At 37.7% G+C, this 23,933-nt stretch overlaps 1 pseudogene; it reads right to left on the bottom strand.

Moving 5' to 3' along the window:
• LOC150042538 (vomeronasal type-2 receptor 116-like) overlaps positions 1–23,933 on the bottom strand; it is a 41,956-nt pseudogene that overhangs the window by 10,983 nt on the left and 7,040 nt on the right.

Raw genomic sequence — 23,933 nt, 5'->3', positions numbered from 1 at the left:
AACACAGTGATTGTTGGTGATTTTCACACAACACTCTCACATTTGGACAGATCAACAAGGCAAAAACTCAACAGAGAAACCTTAGAATTGAACAAATATACAGACCAACTAGATCCAACAGACATCTGCAGATTATTCCACCCAGCAACAACACAATAAACATTTTTCTCAGCAGCACATGGAATATTTTCCAAAATAGACCACATCTTAGGCCATAAAACAAACCTGGACAGACTCAGAAATGCTGAAATTATTCCCTGCACTCTCTCAGAACAAAAGGGCATCAAATTGGAACTGAACACACAACTCCACCAACGAGAAGCCTGTAAATCATGGGTCATCGAAGAGATCAGAACAGAAATCTAACAGTTTATGAAATTCAACAAAAAAGGAGGACACAAAATACCAGCTCCTTTGGGACACGGCAAAGGCACTACTCAGAGGAAAATTTATAGCTCTGAGTGCCTACAATAAAAAATTGGAAAAAATCACAAACCAACAATTTAATGTGTCACGTTAAGCTCCTGGAAAAAGAGCAACAAACCAACCCTAATCCCACTAGAAGGAAGCAAATTATTAAAATCAAAGCAGAATAAAATGAATTGGAATTCAACAAAACTATGGAAAGAATCAACAAACCAAGAAGTTGGTTCTTTGAAAGAATTAAAAAAATTGACTAACCATTAGCAAATCTTACCAAAAAAAGAAGAGAGCATACCGAAATGAACAAAATCACACATGAAAATGGTAATATCATGACAGAAATTACCAAGATCCAGAACATTATGAGGGAATATTTCTCAAACCTTTACACCAACCAATTTGAGAATCTAGAAGAAATGGATGCATTCCTAGCCAATATTAACATACTCACACTGAACCAAGAAGAACTAACCCAACTAAATAAGCTTATTGCAGGCACTGAAATAGAAATGGCAATAAGAGATCTTCCAACTAAGAAAAGACCAGGGTCAGATGGATTCACAGCTGAATTCTATAAGGTCTTCAAAGCAGAGCTCACACCAATACTCCTCAAGCTCTTCAAAGAAATTGAAAATGAAAGGTCTTTACCAAACTCATTCTATGAAGCCAGTATAACACTCATCCCCAAACCAGACAGACATTCATCAAAGAAAGAGAACTATAGACCTATTTCTTTGATGAACATCGATGCAAAACTCCTCAACAAAATACTGGCCAGCCATCTAAAACAACTCATCAAAAAAATTATACACTATGATCAAACAGGTTTCATCACAGGGAGGCAGAGCTGGTTCAACGTATGCAAATCAATTAATATAATTCAACACATCAACAGGAGCAGGGACAAAAAACACATGATTGCCTCAATAGATACAGAAAATGCATTTGACAAGGTCCAACACCCCTTTCTGTTAAAAGCTCCGGAGAAACTAGGAATCCATGGAACACTCCTCAATGTAATAAAGGCTGTGTATGAGAAACCCACTGCTAGTATTACACTTAATGGTGAAAATCTAAAGCCCATCCCTCTAAAATCATGAATGAGACAAGGATGCCCACTCTCTCCACTACTCTTTAACATAGTACTAGAATTCCTAGCCAGTGCAATAAGGCAAGAAGCAAGCATAAAGGGGATCCAAGTAGGGAAAGAAGAAATAAAACTATCCCTCTTTGCACATGACATGATTCTGTATTTAAAGAATCCTATAGACTCTACTCCCAAGCTCCTTGAGCTGATTCAAAACTTTGGAAGGGTACCAGGGTATAAAATTAACCCTCAAAAATCAACTGCCTTCCTTTATGCCAACAGTGAGAGGAATAAGGCAAAAATCAGGACAGCAAGTACTTTTGCAATAGCCTCAAAGAAAATAAAGTACCTAGGAATTACCTTATATTAGAATGTAAAGGACCTTTTTCATGAAAACTTTAAAATCCTGAAACAGGAAATTAAAGCAGAACTGAGGAAATGGAAAAACCTCCCATGCTCCTAGATTGGAGGAATGTATATCGTAAAAATGATAATATTGCCAAAGGCTGTCGACAAATTCAACGCAATACCCATCAATATCCCAATGGCATTCTTTAAAGAAATAGAAAAGGCAATTCAAAATTTCATATGGAATAATAAAAGACCCCGTATACCAAAAACACTTCTTAGCAGAAAGAACAGCGCTGGAGGAATTTCGATACCAAACTTTAGACTCTATTACAGAGCTATAATTATCAATACAGCTTGGTACTGGCACAAGAACAGGCCTGAAGACCAATGGAATAGAACTGAGGACCCAGATATTAAACTACAGACCTATGGCCACCTAATCATTGACAAGGGAGCCAAAAAAATAGAATGGAAGAAAGATAGCCTCTTCAACAAATGCTGCTGGCAGAACTGGTTAAGCACACGCAGAAAACTAAAGTTGGATCCTTCTTTGTCACCCTGCACTAGAATTAACTCTAAATGGATCAAAGCCTGGAGGTAAAAGCCAACACTCTGAAAATATTACAAGAAGGAATAGGAGATACACTAGGCCTCCTTGGCACAGGTTGAAACGTTCTTAATAAGGACCAAGAATCACAACAAATCAGAGAAATGCTGGATAAGTGGGACTTCATTAAACTGCAGAGCTTTTGTATGGCAAAGGACATAGCTAGTAAACTAATCAGGAAGCCCACAGAGTGGGAGAAGATCTTCACCAACCAAACAACGGACAAAGGCCTCATATCTAAAATATATCAACATCTCAAAAAATTGAATCACTCCAAAACTAATCTCCAAAGTAACAACCATCCCATTAAAAAATGGGCCAAAGAATTAAAGAGAGTCTTCTCTGAAGAAGAAATAAAAATGGCCTATAGACACATGAAGAAATGCTCAACATCTCTGGCTATAAAAGAAATGCAAATCAAAACAACTTTAAGATTCCACCTCACTCCAGTTAGAATGGCTAGGATCAGGAAAACCAATAACAACAGATGCTTGAGGGGATGTGGCCAGGAGGGATCACTGCTATACTGTTGGTGGGAGTGCAAACTCGTTCAACCACTACGGAAAGCAGTATGGCAGTTCCTCAAAAGACTAAATGTAGAGTTCCCCTATGACCCAGCAATTCCACTACTATGCATTTACCCAATTGTCTAGAAACAAGGACATACTAAATACACCAGCACAACAATGTTCATTGCAGCACTATTTACCATAGCAAAGATATGGAACCAACCTAGATGTCCCTCGGTTGATGAGTGGATCAACAAATGTACTATTTTTATACAGTGGAATTCTATGCTGATGTCAGAAAGAATGACATTGCCCCATTAGTTAGGAAATGGAAAGACTTAGAAAAGATCATACTGAGTGAAGTAAGCCAGACAGAACTTAGGCTCAATGGTTTCCCTCATTTGTCATAATCAGTAGAAACATTGGGCTCTCATAGCACAGATTTAAAGAGAGCAAAACCTTGATACAAAAGGCCATATAGTATGAAGCTAAATGAATGGATCTCTAGGATATAGAAACATAAGCCATATAATGAATGATTGTTGTTGTTAAGGTACTATGTTGTCTCTCATCTCTTTTGCTGTTCCTTGGTTATCTCATATTGTTACTGTATCTCACTTTCTTATTTGCTATTTGAAACTGGATCGGGAATGGGGGAAAACAAGATGAGAGGTGAGGGTGGGGGGGAGGGAAATGAGGACCAAGACATGTGAAAGGGTATCAATGTATGGGAATTAATGCACCATCTATCTGGCTAATATCATGTAACCCTTCTATTAATTACAATAAAAATATATGAAAAAAAAGAAAGGAGCACACCCAAATAAACAAAGTCATGAATGAGAATGGAAATATCATGAAAGAAATTATCAATAACCAGAGTATCAGAGGGAATAATTTTCAAACTTTTATGCCAACAAATTTGAGTATCTGGAAGCGATGGATGAATTTCTAGCCAATATTAACATACCCCACTGAACCGAGACCTAAACCAAATAAACATATCTATTTCGAATTGTATATGACCTTGAAAGCAGAGCTCACACCAATACTCCTCAAACTCTTCAATGAACTAGAAAATTAAGGCTTTTTGCTATACTCATGCTATGAAGCCAGCATAACCTGTAATCCCAAACCCAGGCAAGGAATCATCAAAGAAAGAGAACTATAGACCCATTTCTTTGATGAACAAAAGATAGGGTGGAAGAACGGTAGCCTCTTCAACAAATGGTGCTGTAAGAATTGGAAAAACATGCAAAAAAATAAAGTTGGATCTTTATATGTCACCCTGCACCAGAATTAATTCCAAATGGATGAAAGACTTTGAGGCAAAAGTAGATACCCGAAAACTTTACAAGATGGAATAGGAAAACACTACATCTCCTTGTCACAGTTCAAATCTTTCTTAATAAAATCCCAGAAACACAAGAAATTAAAGAAAGTTTGGGAAAATGGGACTGCATTAAACTAAGAGCTTCTGTATGGCATAGGGCATGCCTAGTAAGTTAAATAGAAAGCTGACAGAGTGTGAGATGATCTTCTCTAGCAACACCAAAGACAAGGGCCTCATAAGTAAAACATATCTTGGGGCCAGGTGTTTGGCCTAGTGGTAGAGTGCTTCCCTATCATGCATGAAGACCCGTGTTTGATTCCTTACTTAGAAAAGGCTGGAAGTGGTGCTGAGGCTCAAGTGGTAGAGTTCTAGCCTTGAGAAAAATCCAAAGACAGTGCTCAGGCCCTAAGCTTAAGCGCAGGACTGGCAAAAAATTGAATCTTTCCAAACAAATCTTCAACAAAACAACCATCCGATTAAAAGATGGGCTAAAGACATAAAGAAAAACTTCTCTTAAGATAAAAATAAGAATGGCCTATAGACACATGAAAAGAAATTCTCAACATCTCTGGCAATAAGAGAAATACAAATCAAAATAACTTTGAGATTCCACCTCACTCCACTTAGAATGGCCATGATCAAGAAATCTAATAAACACAGATACTGGTGGGGATATGGCCAGGAGAGTTTGCTACTGCACTATTGGTGGGAGTGCAAACTTGTTCAACCACTATGGAAACAAGGGAATAATAAAGCCACTATCACAACAATGTTCATTGCCCAATTATTTACCATAACGAAGATATGGAACCAACCAAGATGCTCCTTAGTAGATGATTGGATCAAGAAAATGTGGTATTTATACACAATGAATTTCTATGCTGCCATCAGAAATAATGGCATTGGTTCATTCTTTTTTTTGCATTTTTTATTGTAATTAGTAAAAGGGTTACGTTACATGATATTTGCCAGATAGAAGGTACATTAATTCACATATATTGATACCCTTTCACATGTCTTGGTACCCATTTTCCTCCCCCCCCAAACCTCCCACCCGTCTTGGTTTTCCCCCCTTCCCTATCAAATTTCAAATAACCAAATACAAATAAATTCAATATACAGGTAACAAAGTGAGATACTATAACAATATGAGATAACCAAGGGACAGCAAAGGAGATGAGAGACAACATAGTACATTAAGGACAACAATCACTCGTTATATGGCTTTTGTTTCAATATCCTGGAGGTCCTTTCAATTAGCGTCATACTATATGGCCTTATGTATCAAGATTTTACTCTATTGCAGATCTCTGCTAGTAGAGCCCAAGGTTTCTACTGATTATGACGAATGAGGGAAACCATTGAGCCTAAGTTCCTTTGAGTCTGGCTTACTTCACTTAATATGATTTTTTTCTAATTCTTTCCATTTCCTAACAAATGGGGTGATGTCATTCTTTCTGACAGCAGCATAGAATTCCATTGTGTACAAATACCACAACTTGTTGATCCACTCATCAACTGAGGGACATCCAGGTTGGTTCCATATCTTTGCTATGGTGAATAGTGCTGCAATGAACATTGTTGTGCTAGTGGGTAGTATGCCCTTGTTTCTGGATGGTTGGGTAAATGCCAAGTAGTGCTGGGTCATAGGGGAGCTCTATGTTTAGCCTTTTGAGGCACTGCCACACTGCTTTCCATAGTGGTTGGACGAGTTTGCACTCCCACCAACACTGTAGTAGTGATCCCTCCTGGCCACATCCCCTCCAGCATCTGTTACTATTCGTTTTCCTGATCCTGGCCATTCTAACTGGAGTGAGGTGGAATCTTAGAGTTGTTTTGATTTGCATTTCTTTTATGACCAGAGATGTAGAGCATTTCTTCATGTATCTATAGGCCATTTTTATTTCTTCTTCAGAGAAGACTCTCTTTAAATCTTTGGCCCATTTTTTAATGGGATGGTTGTTACTTTGGAGGTTAGTTTTGGAGTGATTCAATTTTTTGAGCTGTTGATATATTTTAGATATGAGGCCTTTGTCCGTTGGTTGGTTGGTGAAGATCTTCTCCCACTCTGTAGGCTTCCTAAATAATTTACTAGCTATGTCCTTTGCCATACAAAAGCTCTGCAGTTTAATGCAGTCCCACTTATCCAGCATTTCTCTGATTTGTTGTGATTCTTGGTCCTTATTAAGAAAGTTTTGACCTGTGCCAAGGAGGCCTAGTGTATCTCCTATTCCTTCCTGTAAAGTTTTCAGTGTGTCAGCTTTTACCTCCAGGTCTTTGATCCATTTGGAGTTAATTCTAGTGCAATGTGACAAAGAAGGCTCCAACTTCAGTTTTCTGCAGGTGCTTAACCAATTCTGCCAGCACAACTTGTTGAAGAGGCTGTCTTTCTTCCATTCTATTTTTTTGGCTCCCTTGTCAAAGATTAGGTGGCCATAGGTCTGTGGTTTAATATCTGGGTCCTCAGTTCTATTCCATTGGTCTTCAGGCCTGTTCTTGTGCCAGTACCAAGCTGTTTTGAGAATTATACCTCTGTAATAGAGTCTAAAGTTTTGAATTGAAATTCCTCCAGCGCTGTTCTTTCTGCTAAGAAGTGTTTTTGCTGTACGGGGTCTTAAGGAAATGGAAAAACTTGCAAAAAAAAATCATATTAAGGACATAAGTGACATGAGTGACATAAGCCACATCCAAAGGAACGTAGGCTCAGTGGTTTCCTTTATTCGTAATAATTCGTACACATCAAAGTCTTTGCTAGCAGAAGGTTACAATAGCTCAAAACCTAGGTACATAAGGTCATATAGGATGAGACTAAATGAAATGAACTCTAAGATCTTATAACAAGAGTTTTATTTTGTGTGATTGTTGTTTTTAGTATACTATGTTATATCTCTTCTTTTTTTTCCCTCGTGGTTAATCTCATATTCTTACAGTATCTGACTTTGTTACCTAGTATATTTTATATATGTTTATTTGAAATAGGAAAGGAAAGGAGGGAAAACAAGATCATTGGGAGGGGGCCCAGGGAGGGAAATTGGGAAAAACATGAGAAAGGGTATCAATGTGTGAGAATTAATGCACCCACTTCTGAATGATGTAACTGTAACCCCTCTGTACATTACCCTGACAATGAAAAAAGATTAAAAAAAGATTTATAGCTATCACAACCCCAATCATGATGCATATTAAATAACCATTTGAATCAATTGGAAAGTAGGTATTTCTTTTATCATTGAAAAAATGTATTTTAAATTGTTTTTTTAGTTTTTGTTCTTTATACCTATTTATTTTTACAATGTCTCTGTATCTTAGTTAAAGTTTCTATCACCTTCTCCCATCCATATGAGCCCCTCCAATTCTCTTATTTTCCTAATTCCATTTTCTCATATGTATATTAAATTTTATGTGTATTTGACCACTTTCCTCCTTGGTATTCCTCTGTCCCTTTCCACATCACTTGCAATCCTACCCCTGGCAGAGAAGACATGCTTCAGCTTTTTGGGTTTATTTTTTATACTGCCTATTAGTTGATCATAGAGTTTACACCATGAATTTCTACCCCTATGGGTGCCTCGGTTTAGTGAGATTCATCATATATATATATATATATATGTATATATTTCTTCTATATATCATGATCATAATTTATATCTTACATTAGATACAACCCCCCCTTTTGCTTTCTAAGCCTAACTTCATTCAACATATCTTGTATATGAACATATTTGCATGTGTGTGTGTGTGTGTGTGTGTGTGTGTGTGTGTGTGTGTATGTGTGTTTAAGCTAGTACTTGGCCACAAACTCATGGAATTATACAATTCTTGCCTTTTTTCTAAAGGGTAGCATTCTACCCTTTGAACCACACATTATTCCCTGCTTTTTACTTCCTAATTAAAAATGATTTTACTTGCTAATTAGAAATGTTTGCTGAGTAGCTAGGATTGTATTTGTGAGACACCAGCACTTAATACAGATTATCTATACATATTAAACTCATTTTCCTTTTCCTTTCTTTTTAATGAAAATTATTGATAAGCCTTAAAAATCCAAATAACCCTATTGTCCTACTGTATTTTGAACAACCCCATTTCCAAACTAATGGCAATATAAATATATATGTATATATGTGTGCTCATACTTACATATATGTATATACTTTGTGTATATACGAATATGTATATATTCCATTTCTTAAACACTTAATTTTGATTTCACAAGATTTGGTAAATTCACAAATCTAGTCTCTTCCTATCATTCACTTTTAACACCTGAAATAGTACCAAATTAAACATTTGTTATAATCCCCACCATCTTCCTATTCTCACCTGTGGAAACCTGTAGAGGTTCAGTAGTGTACCAATCTGTGCAGATATTATTCCTGATGGTCCTGTAATTACTGCTACAGTGTTGTTGTCTCTCATAGAGGTGTAGTTTGGAGTCTCGTATTTCCCAAAGATGCAAATGAAGGGATTATGAAATGGTGTCCATGTTCCATATTGAACATCATAGATATCAAATCCGACAGTCAAATTATGTAAATAATCATGGTTTTTGTTGATCTCTTCGATAGCAAAAGCCAAGGCCAAAACAAACTGGTAATTTTTGAAGATAAACCTACAAAATGAACATAGAATTTCAGGAGGAGTATTTCAAAATTAATGACATTGCTAGATTACATGCTTTTTCGTCTGCCAGTGATATATTAAAACATTACCATCAGTTGTAATAGAATGCCAATGTAACGTCTTGCAACTGTATATAGAATTAGGTTATGACATGAAAGCAATTTGTTATCATTGAGATTTAAGAACTTAGGTACACCGAGAGGGCTTGTCTTATCCACACAGTGGAACTACAGATACCACAGCAGGAAACTGACCAGAAAACATGGAATAGATTTTCATGAAACACATATTCTGTTACGCTCACTCATATTCATGAAACAACACACATTATATTACCTTCAACTTTTTTCAGCACCCATTCTATGTGGCATGGTTATGTGAAAGGTCAGGCTAGGTAACAAATTTTCAACTTAAGAGAATCTTTTAGGAAGACTCTTTTAGGAGGAAATTATCATTTACAAAATGGGGAATATTCCATAGAAGTTCTCCTCACAGATCCAAATGAATGAACAGCTCTTCCTGCAATATCAACCAGAACATTTGCTCAAATATCAGGTGAGCAAATGCTAGTCTTACTTTTGTTAAAATTTTAAAAAATAGAAATAAGTAATAGAGATATATCAAACTCCAAAGAACTTATTACGGAGAGAGCAACCTAAAACATTGGGGATAAGGAAAGAACTGTGAGCAAGCTTTACACTGAAAATTCAATTCCAGGGCCTCCACGGAAAATTGAAGTGATATATATGCTGTTATCAAGATATTCAGAATGAGATACTAGAGAGAAAATAACATAGAGGGGTAAAGATGGTCACTTTCCTTTCTCTTTTGTCATGTCAGTGTGGGCAATGGTGTGTGTGCGTACATTCTAAAGAAATTAATATAATGACAGTAACACACATTTTTCAAATAAGAAAACAATGGAGGCAAGATAATAATACAAATTAGATGATTGGCTTGTACAATATAATGCAGTCATTTTAAAATTTCAAAATGAAAGCCTCTTAGTGATGCTTTCTATACAGAAGAAAATAGAGTTTGAAGAAAACCTAATTAAACATACACATATGTGTGCATGAACAAGAATTCAAATGTGTTCAAAATTTTTTGTCAAAATTGGGAAATAGGAGCCCTTATTTTGGCCTAGTGGTAGAGTGTTTGCCTAGTATGCATGAGGACCCGGGTTTGATTCCTCAGTACCACATACATAGAAAAAAGCTGGAAGTGGTGTTGAGGCTGAAGTGGTAGTCCAAGGACAGAACTTGGGCCCTGAGATCAAGCCCAGAACTGGCAAAAATGGGAAATACTTTTCACAAAATCAAATATTGAGAATAGGAAGATGGCGCCGAAACAATAGGAACACAGCCTAACTCTCTCCCACAAAAAGAAAGAATCAGGGAATCCCATGAGCCAATTACCTTAAGAAATCCTCCACTCAAATTCAAGAAGAAACAGAGAAGTATACAAACCGGAAAAAAAAAAAAACAGAAGAAGCTTATATCCAATGCTCTCTCAAAGAATCCGAAACACGAGGACCCCCTCCCCCCTCGCTGCAATCTGTTCCAAGCCACAAAAGCCATTGAGGAGGGCACCGGGGCCCAGGAAGTCTGGAACTCCAGCAAGCAGCATAATCCAGTCATAGGAACCCCACACAGACAAGGTACAAAAGCAGTGGCGGCCAGTGCAGGGGCCAGAAAGCCTAGAACTCCAGCAAGTGGCAGAATCCAGACACAGGAATCCCTCATAGACCAGGCTTAGACAGCACAAATGTCGGTGGAGATCAGAAGGGAGGTGAATGACCCTCCAACACCACAAAGCAGATCACAGCCAAACCCCGATCAGTAGGTAGTCTAGCGGGCTCCCTCAAACCCATCTGGAAAGCAAAGCTGGTGGTGAGTTACAGAACGTAACCCAGTCCCCTCCCACCCTGCCCAAGAAAGACTGGCAAGTGCAGAGGGGGGCAAGGAATTCAGAATCCTGTCCATTCCCCCAACAGCCCCCTCCTCCAGGCCATTGACTGGAGACTGACAGGCAGGTGAGCACTTAGACCCAATACCCCAACAAAGGGGGTGGAGTTGTCCCTGGTCTCATCTGCCCAACAGCCTCCTCTCCCATGCCTCAGAAACTGGAGACTGAGGCGTGCTAAGACCCTACCTTCCAACAGCAGGTGGGGTATGAGTGAGTCTGCAAGCCAGCATCTGACTGAACCAAACCTAAGTGAGGTGCCCTCCTGCTGGGAGCCTCTGGCTGGCCAGCACCAAGGGGCCCCCCACGGAGTCACAGGAAGACTCTCAGCCAAAAAGCCTGGTACTTCTCTGAAACAAAGCAGGGAATTGAAGGGAGACCAGCAGAGGCTAAGCTCACACTAGGAGAGCAGCTCTGCCCTCAAAGCCCACTTCCTCTGCTGGGCCCCACCCCTGGGAACAGGGCCGAATCCAGCCTGGCTGGTTTAGCTGAGAGTTCCTGGAAACTCCCAAAGTCCAGGCCCTCAGCTGGGCCCCGCCCCTGGAAACAGGGTAGAAAAACTAGCCATCCACTGGGCTAGCTGAGACAGAAGTGTGCAACTCCATCCTGCAGCTCACTGTGGGGTCACTGGTTGGGCTGAGAGCTAGTTGTGCAGTGGCACACAGCCTCTGGACATTGGCAGACACAACTTTTTACAGGTGCAAACTCTGACCCAGTCAGCAGTGAGTGGAACTAATTTGGCTGAGAACCACACATATATACAAATTCCCAGAACCACCAGTCCCAAACCAAGTAAAGACCGCCACCTCTGAACCACAGAGTCCAGAGGTCTACAACAACAGTCTCCTTTTTCTTAAAGTGGTATTTTAGAGCTCAAGATGAACCCATCTTTAAATGAATCTATACTTATTCCAAGATTTTGGTATATTTGGCTAGCTCATTTCATGCAGTAGCTACCAATTTCACTGAAATTTTTATTCTCATTAAAAGAAAACAATGTCAATATATTGTTTCATTTAATGGAAAAACCAAAAGGTACACAAGTCTATGTCAGTTGTTAGGGCATTAGGTCAAATACAGTGTATAGTCCCAGAAATAGCCACATGTTCAACCTAGTCAAATGTTCTTTTTTGTCCATCAATCCAGTCATAGTGTTTGTGCATTTCTTAATTTTCTTATCTGTTTTTTTAAAAAAAATCTTTGCTGTGTTTTATTGTTGGGGTACTGTGTAGAGAGGTTACAATTACATTCATCAGGTAGCAGGTACATTACTTCTTGAACATTGATACCCCTTCTTATGTTTTATTTCTAAATTTTCAAAAGAGCATATCATCGCTTTTGTACTGTTTGGATCTAATAGCCACATATTAAGAATACCATGTGCCTTTTATTCCTTTGGTCTTGACTTATCTCAAGATCCAAAAAGTACAAGAGTGATGACTCAATATTTGCAAACCCATTGTTATGGACATGGTATTGGAAATATAAAAATAACTACATAGACATAAAATTTATGGCTCTATAGACATAATGTTTTATAGCATAGATTAATATGTATGTATGAAATACAAACCCTCAGCTTAATTTTAATTATGTTCTAAAATCTAAGTACCAGTGATTGTATATAGAGATTCCCCTCTTGAATACTTGTTTGTTAAACATTTCATTTGAAATATGATGTAAAAATCAATGTTAATAATATCTTTAATAAAAAGGAACAAAAAACAAATATTATTTTGTGAACTGAGTAAATGATTGAGTTTTCCAATAAATAATGTTTGTTCTAATATGTAATGACAAAATTTAAAATTTCTAATGCATGCATGAAAATATGTTATATAAAAAGGAAAGGTTATTCGAAGTTTCACAATAACCTCTACTCGTCTACATTATAATCGAGCTATCACAAGTGAAATAAATATCGAAGATTCTCTAGACTAAAAGGGAAATAGAACCCATACCACTTCAGATTGCTTCTGATTCCTTAACAGTTGACTTCTTACAACAACAACAGCAAAATAAAAAGAATGAGAGATAAAAGATAATCATATTTAGAGACAAGAAGCATTTAGAACTCCAAAAAATCATAGTAGAAAAGGCACATTGTAATCCTTAGAGAATCAAATGGCGTCAGGGAGGAAAGATTGATTACTTATGAAGGAAAATCAATCACAATAATTATAGATTTCTCAGCTGAGACCATGAAGTTGAGGAGAGCCTAGGGTGATGTATGTCACAGCAAACTACCAATCAAGAATATTTCTTCCAGCAATATTCCCTCCATTACTAAAGGAAATAATTTTTCATAACAGAGATATTAAAACAATTTATCTCCACCATCCCAGCACAAAAGAAGTTATTTAAAGATGACTTACATACATAAAATGAACAAGAACAAGTGGAACTCATAGGCACAGGCAAAAGATTCCTGAACAGAATCCCAGGGTCACAACAGATTGGAGAGAGACTTGATAAATGGGACTATCTAAAAATAAAAATTTTCTGTACAGATAAAAGTATAGTCGCAAAAGTAGAGAGACAGCCAACCAACTGGGAAAAGGTATTTACCAATAATACATCTGACAAATGCTTAATATCCAATATCTACAGGGAACTCAAGAAACTAATCCCCCCAAGACCCAACAAACCATTCACTAAATGGGCAAGGGAACTAAAGAGAGACTTATCAGAAGAAGAGATTAAAATGGCAGAAAAGCATATGAGAAAATGTTCATCATCCATGGTCATAAAAGAAATGCAAATACAAGTAACCCTAAGATACCACCTTACCCCAATAAGAATGGCCAAGATTTTGAACTCAGACAATGACAGTTGCTGGTGGGGTTGTGAAGAAAAAAGAACCCCACTACACTGCTGGTGAAATTGTAAACTAGTTCAGCCAGTCTGGAAAGCAGTATGGAGGTTTCTTAAAGAACTGAAAATTGACCTTCCCTACGATCCCTTCCATACAATGCCCATATTCTGGGCATCTACCCTGAACATCATAAACCAAGATATGATAAGGCACCTGATCAGCTATGTTTATCTCTGCACTATTCACGATAGCCAGGTGATGGAAACAATCCAGATGCCCTACTGCAGATGAATGGATACAGAAAATGTGAGATACACACACACACACACACACACACACACACACACACACACACACACAATGGAATTCTATATAGCCAATAGTCAAGATAAACTAACGACATTTGCAGGGAAGTGGATGAATCTAGAGTGAATAATGTTGAGTGAGACAAGTTCAAGACCAAAGGGACAAAAGGCGCATGTTATCCTTAATACGTGGCTATTAGATCCAAACAGTACAAGAGCGAGGGCTTAATATTTGCATGTCCAATGCTATGGGCATGGTATTGGAAATATAAACATAACTACATATACATAAAACCTATGATTCTATAGACATAATGTTTTATTTCATAATTTAATATGGATCTATGATACACAAACCCTTAGCCTAATTTTGATTATGTTCTAAAAATTAAGTGCCAGTGATTGTATATAGAGATTCCCTTCCTGAATAATTGTTTGTTAAACATGACATTTGAAATATGATGTAAAAATCAGTGTTAATAAGTTGTTTAATAAAAAAATGAACAAGAACAGGATAATGGCAGAGAAATGGCCCTTACCAAGGTCCCAGATAAATATAGTAAACAAAATTGAGGCACAGCCACTGAAAAGGTTGATAAGATTGGAAGTGTTATCAAGTACTTCCCAGTCCTGAGTCAATATTAATGCATTTAACTCTCCAGTTAAAGAGTATAGATTGAATAATTGGGCCAAAAGGAAAGAACAAAGCATCTGTTATCTACAAGAAACACGTCTTCCCCAAGGAAATAAACATTCTCAAAGAGAAGGACTGGAATTAAACCTTTCAAGGAAATGGTCCCAAGAAAGAGTACAGCTGCAATCCTAAGGTGAGATATAATAGATTTCAATTAAAACTAATGAAAGGAGTAGGGAAATGGGGACACAAACATAAGAAGGGATATTAATGTGTGGGAAGTAATGCACCTATTATCTGGTGAATGTAGCTGTAACCCCTATATATATTACCTCGATAATAAAAAATTAATGAAAAGACAAGGTCATAACACACTAAAAATGGAAACTCTCCTACAGGAAGATACAACAATTCTAAATATCTACCAATGCAGCAGCACCCATATTTGTCAAATAAATATTTTAATATAAAAATAAACATAGATGCAAGCACATTGATTATTGCTGATTTCAACATATCATTGGCACATCTCAATAGACCATCCAGGCCAAAACTATTCAAGAAACCTCAGGTCATGGCATCTGACACTTACCAGATATCTAGACAATAGTTCACTCAGGAGCAACAGACTATGCATTTGTCTCTCCATATCAAGGAACTTTCTCTGAATTCATATTTTAGATTGCAAAGCAAATTTTCCAAACTCAAAAAATTGAAATAAATTGTTCCCTATAGCCTGATTAAGCACAGTGGAAAAAAATTAAAACTCAACATGAAAAGATATCACAAAAAACTCTCTAATTCATGGAGACTGAACACGACATTGCTGAATGAATACCGGCTCATTGAAAACATTATTAGAGCCATCCAATCATTGTTAGAATATAACCAAAATGAACAAACATACACGCACACACACACACACTCACTCACATACAAGTCTTCTGAGACAAAAGGAAGGCAGTACTCAAAGGGAAATTTAAAGCCCTGAGTACCAAAATAAACAAATTGCAGAAATCTCATAAAAAGAGTTTAATGGTAAATTTCAATCATCTGGAAAAAACAAATGAAATCAAAATGAGTAGTTGGAATCAATGTAAAATAAGAGAAAAAGTGAATTTGAGAAAACATAATGGGCAAAGGGTGAACCAGTTCAACAGTGATAGTAGACATTATGTTGGCAATGACCTTTACTACTTTGGGGGAATGGGAAAAAATGAGAGAAAATGAAGGAGGGGGGTAACACTGTTCAAAAATAAATTTACACATTACCTGACTTATGTAGCTGTAACCAATTTGTAGGCAACTTAACAATAAAATTTAAATGCATTTAAAAATAAAAAATCCAAAAAGCATTAACAAAACAGAGTTGGTTTACAAAAATAAAAAAATTATCAGGTTCTGAGATACGTATATAAGTAAAATTAGAACATCACGAAAGATACAGGTAAGATTTAGGACATTAACTGGAAGTAACTTGTAAAACTTTATGCTAAAAATGGAGAATCTGAATGAAATGAAAGAATTCCCAGAGAATTTTAATGTATCCAAAACAAAACCAAGAGATTGGAACCAAATAAATAGACCCATAAAGACCTCCTACCTAACAAAACCCAGGATCCAATGGCTATATAGCTGAATTCTATAATGGGCTCAAAGGAGAATGAACTCCAATTGGCCTTAAATTCTTTTTAATTTATTTTTTATTGTAATTAATAAAAGGGTTACATGATATTTGCCAGATAGAAGATGCATCAATTCACATATATTGATACCCTTTCACATGTCTTGGTCCCCATTACCCTTCCCTCCACCCCCCCTCCCCATCTTGGTTTTCCCCCCTTCCCTATCCAATTTCAAATAACCAAATACATCCATTGTATGGCTCCAGGATATTGTCCTTAAATTTTTAAGTGAAACAGAAAGGGAAAATCACCATGAAAATCTTTCTATGTGCCAGCATAACCCATCCCCAAACCACATACGGACTCATCAAAGAAAGTGAACTACAGGTCCATCACTTTGATAAACATCAAAGCAAAACTTAACAATAAAATTCTTGCAAACCAAATTCAACACCTAATCAAGAAATATCATGCACTATCATCACATAGGATTAATTCCAGGAATGTAAAATTGGTTCAATAAAAGCAAGTCAATTAATGTAATTAATCACATAAACAGAAGGAAGTGCAAGAACCATATGAACATGTCACTCAATATACAAAAATAAACTGACAATATCAAGAAAACCATTTATGATTTAAAAAGTCTCTCTGGAGAGATTATAAATGCATGGAAATAAAGGGTGTACATGAAATAATTATAGCCAGCCTTATTCCTATTTGTAAAATGTATAAACATTTCCTCCAAAATCAAGAATGAGGAAAAGCTATCTGCTCTCTTCACACCTCTTCAACATATTTCTGATATATATATAGCAAGAGCACTAATGCAAAAGAAAAGCATAAAGAAAAACAGATAAAGCTTATATCCAACTTACAATAATCCGAATTGTGAGGACCCTTCCCCCACCACTCGCCACCTGTTATAAATCACCAAAGTGGTGGCGGCAGGTGCTGGGGCCAGAAAGCCTGGGACTCCAACAAGCAGCAAAATCCAGACGCATGAATCCCACATAGACTGGGCTCGGACATCACAGACAGCAGAGGAGACAGAGGGGAAGCACAGAAACCTCCAACACCATGGAGCAGCTCACAGACAAAACCAAGGAGTAAGTAGTCCAATGGGTTCCCCTAAATCCATCTGGAATCAAGGTACAGAACTTATCCCAGTCCCCTCCCACCCTGACCAAGAAAGACTGGCAAGTGCAGGGAGGAGCAAGGAATTCAGAATCCTGTCCCTTCCCCCAACAGCCCCCTCCCCCAGGCCATTGACTGGAGACTGACAGGCAGGTGGGCACTTAGACCAAATACCACAACAAAGGGGGTGGAGTTGTCCCTGCTCTCACCTGCCCAACAGCCTCCTCTCCCAAGCCCCTGAAACTGGAGACTGAGGGGTGCTAAAACCCTGTCTTCCAAGAGCAGGTGGGGATGTGAGTGAGTCTGCAAGCCAGCATCTGACTGAACCAAACCTAAGTGGGGTGCCCTCCTGCTGGGAGCCTCTGGGCAGCCAGCACCAAGGGGCCCCCCACGGAGTCACAGAAAGACTCTCAGACAAAGAGCCTGATACTTCTCTAAAACACAGCAGGGAACTGAAGGGCAGACCAGAAGAGGCCAAGCTCACACTCAGAAAGCCAGAAAGGCAGGGCTCTGCCCTCTGAGTCCACATCCTCTACTGGGCCCTTCCTCTGAAACCAGGGCCACAAACTAGCTGCCTCCAGGAAACTCCCAAACCCCAGGCCCTTGGCTGTGTCCCACTCCGGGAACAGAGCCTCAAACTAGCCAGTAGTCTAGCTGAATTCTCACTAGAGCTCCCAAACTGAAAGCCTTCTGCTAGGACCCGCCCCTGGAAACAGGGCCCTCACACTAGCCACCGGGCTAGCTGAGATGACAATTTCACTAAAGCTCCCAAACTGCAGGCCCACAGTGAGGCCACGGTTTCACCTAGTTGAGAGATAGCTGTGCAGAGACACACAGACTTTGGGAATGGGCTGACATACTTGTAAAGGCTGCAAACTCCAACCCAGTCAGCAACGGAATTCATTTGGCTGAGAAACATACATATACAAATATTCCCAGAACAGCCAGCCCCAAGCCAAATAAAGACCGCCACCTACTGACCACAGAGCAAACCTACAACAACAGTCTCAATTCCAATGTGAGAGAAATGGCAATGACAAATCATGAAATATATAAATAATCAAAATCCCACACAAATCCCAAAAGCAAACAAGAGTAAAGGGACGAGAGAGATGTCACCATCCAAAGAAATGACACCTGAAAAGTCATGAAACATGACTCAGTTCAAGGAGATGATTGCAGATATTACTAAAGAAATCAAAGCAAAATTCCAAAAACAATTCCAGGAACATAAGCAGGAAATCACCAAGGAGCACATCAATTTCAAAAGAGAAATAGAAAAAATATATATTCCCATAAAAGGAAAGATTAATACCCTCAGAGCAGACATGGTTAGCACAGTGTCCACAAGGCAAACTATAATGGAAGCATTAAGTAACTGATTGACTGAGATGGAGAATAGGACATCAGGAACAGAAGATAAAACACAATAGCTGGAACATAGAATCATCAGTCTGGAGAAATCAGAAATCAAAATTCAATAAAGAGAAATTCAGGACCTGGCAGACACAGCCAAGAAATCTAATATTCATATAATAATAATACAAGAGGGGAGGAGTTTCAAAATAATTAAATGAAACACTTATTCACCAAAATTATAGCCGAGATCTTCCCCAACCTCAAAAGGGAAAATACTCACATTATTGAAGGCTTCAGAACTCCAAGCAGGCAAGACCCCAGAAGGAACTCATCTAGACACATTATAGTAAAAACATTAGGCACAAATACTAAGGAGCTGATCTTAAATGCCACACAAAGAAACAAAGAGCTATAGTACAATGGAAAAAAAAATAGAATAACTGCAGACCTCAACATGCAAACCCTAAATGAAAGAAAAGCTTGGAAAAATATCATTCATGCCCTGAAGACCAACAACTGCCAACCCAGACTGATATATCCAGAGAAATTAGCATTTACATTTGAGGGAGAAATAAGAATATTTCATTCCAAAGAGAAACTATACACTAAACCAGCATTAAAAAACGTTAAATATGGCTTTTGTTTCAATATCCTGGAGGTCCTTTCAATTAGCTTCATACTATATGGCCTTATGTATCAAGGTTTTGCTCTATTGCAGCTCTCTGCTAGTAGAGCCGAAGGTTTCTACTGATTATGAAAAATGAGGAAACCAGTGAGCCTAAGTTCCTTTGAGTCTGGCTTACTTCACTTAATATGATTTTTTCTAAGTCTTTCCATCTCCTAACAAATGGGGCGATGTCATTCTTTCTGACAGCAGCATAGAATTCCATTGTGTACAAATACCACAACTTGTTGATCCACTAATCAACTGAGGGACATCTAGGTTGGTTCCATATCTTTGCTATGGTGAATAGTGCTGCAATGAACATTGTTGTGCTAGTGGATTTAGTATGTCCTTGTTTCTGGATGGTTGGGTAAATGCCAAGTAGTGGAATTGCTGGGTCATAGGGGAGTTCTATGTTTAGACTTTTGAGGCACTGCCATACTGCTTTCCATAGTGGTTGAATGAGTTTGCACTCCCACCAACAGTGTGGTAGTGATCCCTCCTGTCCACATCCCCTCCAGCATCTGTTGTCATTTGTTTTCCTGATCCTGGCCATTCTAACTGGAGTGAGGTGGAATCTTAGAGTTGTTTTCATTTGCATTTCTTTACCTCTCATCTCCTTTGCTGTCCCTTGGGAATCTCATATTGTTATAGTATCTCACTTTGTTATCTGATATATTGAATTTATTTGTATTTGGTTATTTGAAATTTGATAGGAAAGGGGGAAAACAAAGTGGGGGTGGGTAGGGGGAGGGTAATGGGTACCAAGACATGAGAAAGGGTATCAATATATGTGAATTAATGCACCTTCTATCTGGCAAATATCATGTAACCCTTTTATTAATTACAATTAAAAAAAGAAATGCAAAAAATGTTAAATAATCAAGAACAAATTGCAGAGCAGTAAGAACTCCCATCAAGAAGCTATCATCTATAAATCAGTAAACACAAAGGGAGAAAAAAGAGAGACAAAGAAACTCAGAAGAAAAAATAAATAATGACAAAGGACACTAACCACTTCTGCATGATTTCCCTGCATATGAATGGGCTGAACAATCCAATCAAAAGTCACAGAGCAGCAGACTGGATTAAGAAACAAAATCCATCCATATGTTGCCTCCAAGAGACCCACCTCACTGCCAAAGACAAAAACAAACTTCAAGTGAAAGCATGGAAAAGAATTTTCAACTCCAACGCACTGTGCAAAAAAACAGGAGTAGCAATCTTAATCTCTGATATATAACTTCTCAGTAAAATCAGTACATGAAGGTAAAGTTGGCCACTACATACTACTAAAGGGGACAATTCCTAACCAGAATATTACAATTATAAACATTTACTCCCCCAACACTTGAGCACCTAAATTCGTCAAGCAAACTCTTAGAATTGCAGAACAAGATAGATTCAAACACATAGTGGGAGACTTCAATACACCACTTTCAACTCAACAAAAGAAAAGCAAAGACACCACTGATTTAATTGACAATATAGCCCAGCTGGGCTTAACAGATACAGAGAGTCATCCACCTAACATCATATCTGTATACATTTTTCTCAGCAGCACATGAAACATACTCCAAAATAGATCATACAGATTCATACAGAAAACTTCAGCAGTTACAAGAGCACTGATATAATCCCATGCATTCTATCTGATCACAGTGGAGTCAGACTAGTTGTAAGCAACACAGAAAAAGGTAAAACACATTCAAATCCTTGGAAGCTGAACAACACACTTCTCAATAACTCCTGGGTTACAGAACAAATCAAAGATGTAATTCAAAACTTCCTTGAGTATAATGACAATCAAGATGCATCACAAAGGAACTTATGGAACACAGCAAAGGCAAATTTAAGGGGTAGATTTAACACACTGGGAGCGGAAATTAACAAGACAGAAGAACATTTAAATAACCTAAAGAAGAAATTGAAGCACCTAGAGGAACAAGAAAAAGTTAATTCTAAAACAAGTAGAATGACAGAAATACAATAAAATTGGAAATATCAGAGATTGAAATAATATCTGCTATACATAAAATTAATAAATCAAAAAGTTGGTTCTTTGAAAGAGTTAACAAAATTAACAGACCCCTGGCAATATTAATCCAAAAAAGGAGAAGGGAGACGCAAAAAAAGAAGATTAGAGACTCCACAGGAATAATCACAACCAACATCCAAGAAATTCAATCCATTATGAATAAGTACTACCCCAACAACAAAAAAAGACATTATAGACCTATCTCTCTATTGAACACAGACACAAAATTCCTCAATAAATTATTAGCCAACAGAATCCAGAAACAAATTTAAAAAATTATACAATCATGTATGCTTCATCCCACAGATGTAAGGCTGGTTTAATATTTGCAAATCAATCAATGTGATACAACATATCAATAGAGCAAAGGATGAAAATCATAGGATAATTGGACTGTACATGGAAAAGGCATTTGAAAATACCACATCCATTCATGTTGAAAGTACTAGAAAAAAGAGGTACATTCCTCAAAATAATCATAGCCATATATGAAAAACCTACAGCCAGTATTATACTAAATGGAGGAAGACTGGAACCATTTACCTTAAAATCAGGAACTAGAACGGGATGCCCATTCTCTCCACTTCTCTTCAATATTGTGCTGGAACCCCTAGCCAGAGCAATAAGGAAACAATAGGACATCAAAGGCATCCCCATAGGGAAAGTAGAAATTAAACTATCCTAATTTGCAGATGACATGATCATCTACCTGACTGACCCAATAAACTCCACTCCCCAAATCCTAGACTTAATAAGCCAATTTAGGAAAATGGCAGGATTCAAAATTAACCTGCCAACAATATACAAACAGAAAGCCAAATCAAGAAAAGGATTCCATTTGCAATAGCCCCACAAAGAATAATATACTTACAAAATAACTTATCCAAATATGTAAAGGAATTATTTAATGAAAACTATAAAAGCCTAACGAAAGAAATAAAAGACAATACCCGGAATTGGAAAGACATCCCATACTCATGGGTAGGGAGAATCAATATGGAGAAAATGGCCATACTGCCAACATTGATACACAAATTCAATGCACTCCCCATCAAAATCTTAAAGACATTCTTTATTTAAATGGAAGGTGTAATCCAAAGGTTCCTATGGAACAACAAAAGATCTAGAATAGCCAAAAACAATTCTAGGCAAAAGGAGCAATGCAGGTGGTATTACAATACAAGACTTCAAACTCTACTATAGAGCCACAGGAAAAAAATACAGCATGGTATGGGCACAAAAATAAACCAGAAGATCAATGAACAGAATAGAAGTTCCATAAACAGAACTACATACCTATAGTCAACTTGTATTTGATAAAGGAGCCAAAGATATATAGTGAAACAAACACAACCTACTCAATTATTGGTGCTGGCAAAACTGGGCAGCTGCATGCAGAAAACTACAAATTGGCCCTAGCCTTTGGCCATGCACACACATTAAGTCAAAATGGATCAAAGTCCTCAATATCAGACCAGAAACCTTGAAACTGCTACACGATAGATTTGGAGAGACTCTGGAACTCATAGGCATAGTCAAAAAATTCCTGAACAGAATCCCAGGGTTACAATAGATGGGCAAGAGACTCGAAGAAAGACAGCCAACCAAATGGGATAAGATATTTACCAATATTACATCAGACAATTGCTTAATAGCCATTATCTACAGGAAACTCAAGAAACTAACCCCCTCCAAACCCCCAAAAAACAATCATTAAATGGCAAGGGAACCAAAGAGAGACTTAACAAAAGAAGAGATTAAAATGACAGAAAAGTATATGAAAAATGTTCATCATCCATGGTTATAAAGGAAATGCAAATAAAAACAACCCTAAGATACCACCTTACTAGAATGGACTCAGACAATGACAACTGCTGGCTGTGTTATGGAGAAAGAGGAACCCTACTGCACTGCTGGTGGGAATGTAAACCAGTATTGCCACTCTGGAAGGCAGTTTGGATATTTCTTAAAGAACTGAAAATAGACATTCCCTACTATCCCACCATACCACTCCTGGGCATCTATCCTGAACCCAGAAGATGATACAGAACGTTGCTCAGCTATGTTCATCTCTGCACTATTCACAATAGTCAGGTGATGGAAACAATCCAGATGCCGTACTGCAGATGAATTTATATATATATATATATATATATATATATTAAACAATGGAATTCTACGTAGCTAACAGACAAGATAAATTAATGGCATTTGCAGGGAAGTGGATGAATCTATAGGGAATCATGTTGAGTGAGACAAGTCAAGACCAAAGGAACAAAAGGGGCATGGTATCCTTAATCTGTGGCTATTAGATCTAAACAGTACAAGAGCAAGGACTCAAAAGTTGCATACCCAATGCTATGGCCATGGTATTGGAAATATAAACACAGCTACATACACATAAAAATCTATGACTCTATAATGTTCTATTACATAGAATAATATGTGTCTATGACAT

Source organism: Megascapheus bottae, chromosome 35, assembly GCF_031878675.1.
Source record: "Megascapheus bottae isolate mThoBot1 chromosome 35, mThoBot2.hap1, whole genome shotgun sequence".
Classification (NCBI taxonomy): domain Eukaryota; kingdom Metazoa; phylum Chordata; class Mammalia; order Rodentia; family Geomyidae; genus Megascapheus; species Megascapheus bottae.
Note: the sequence above shows the minus strand (reverse complement) of the source record. Positions and strands in the feature narration are given on the sequence as shown.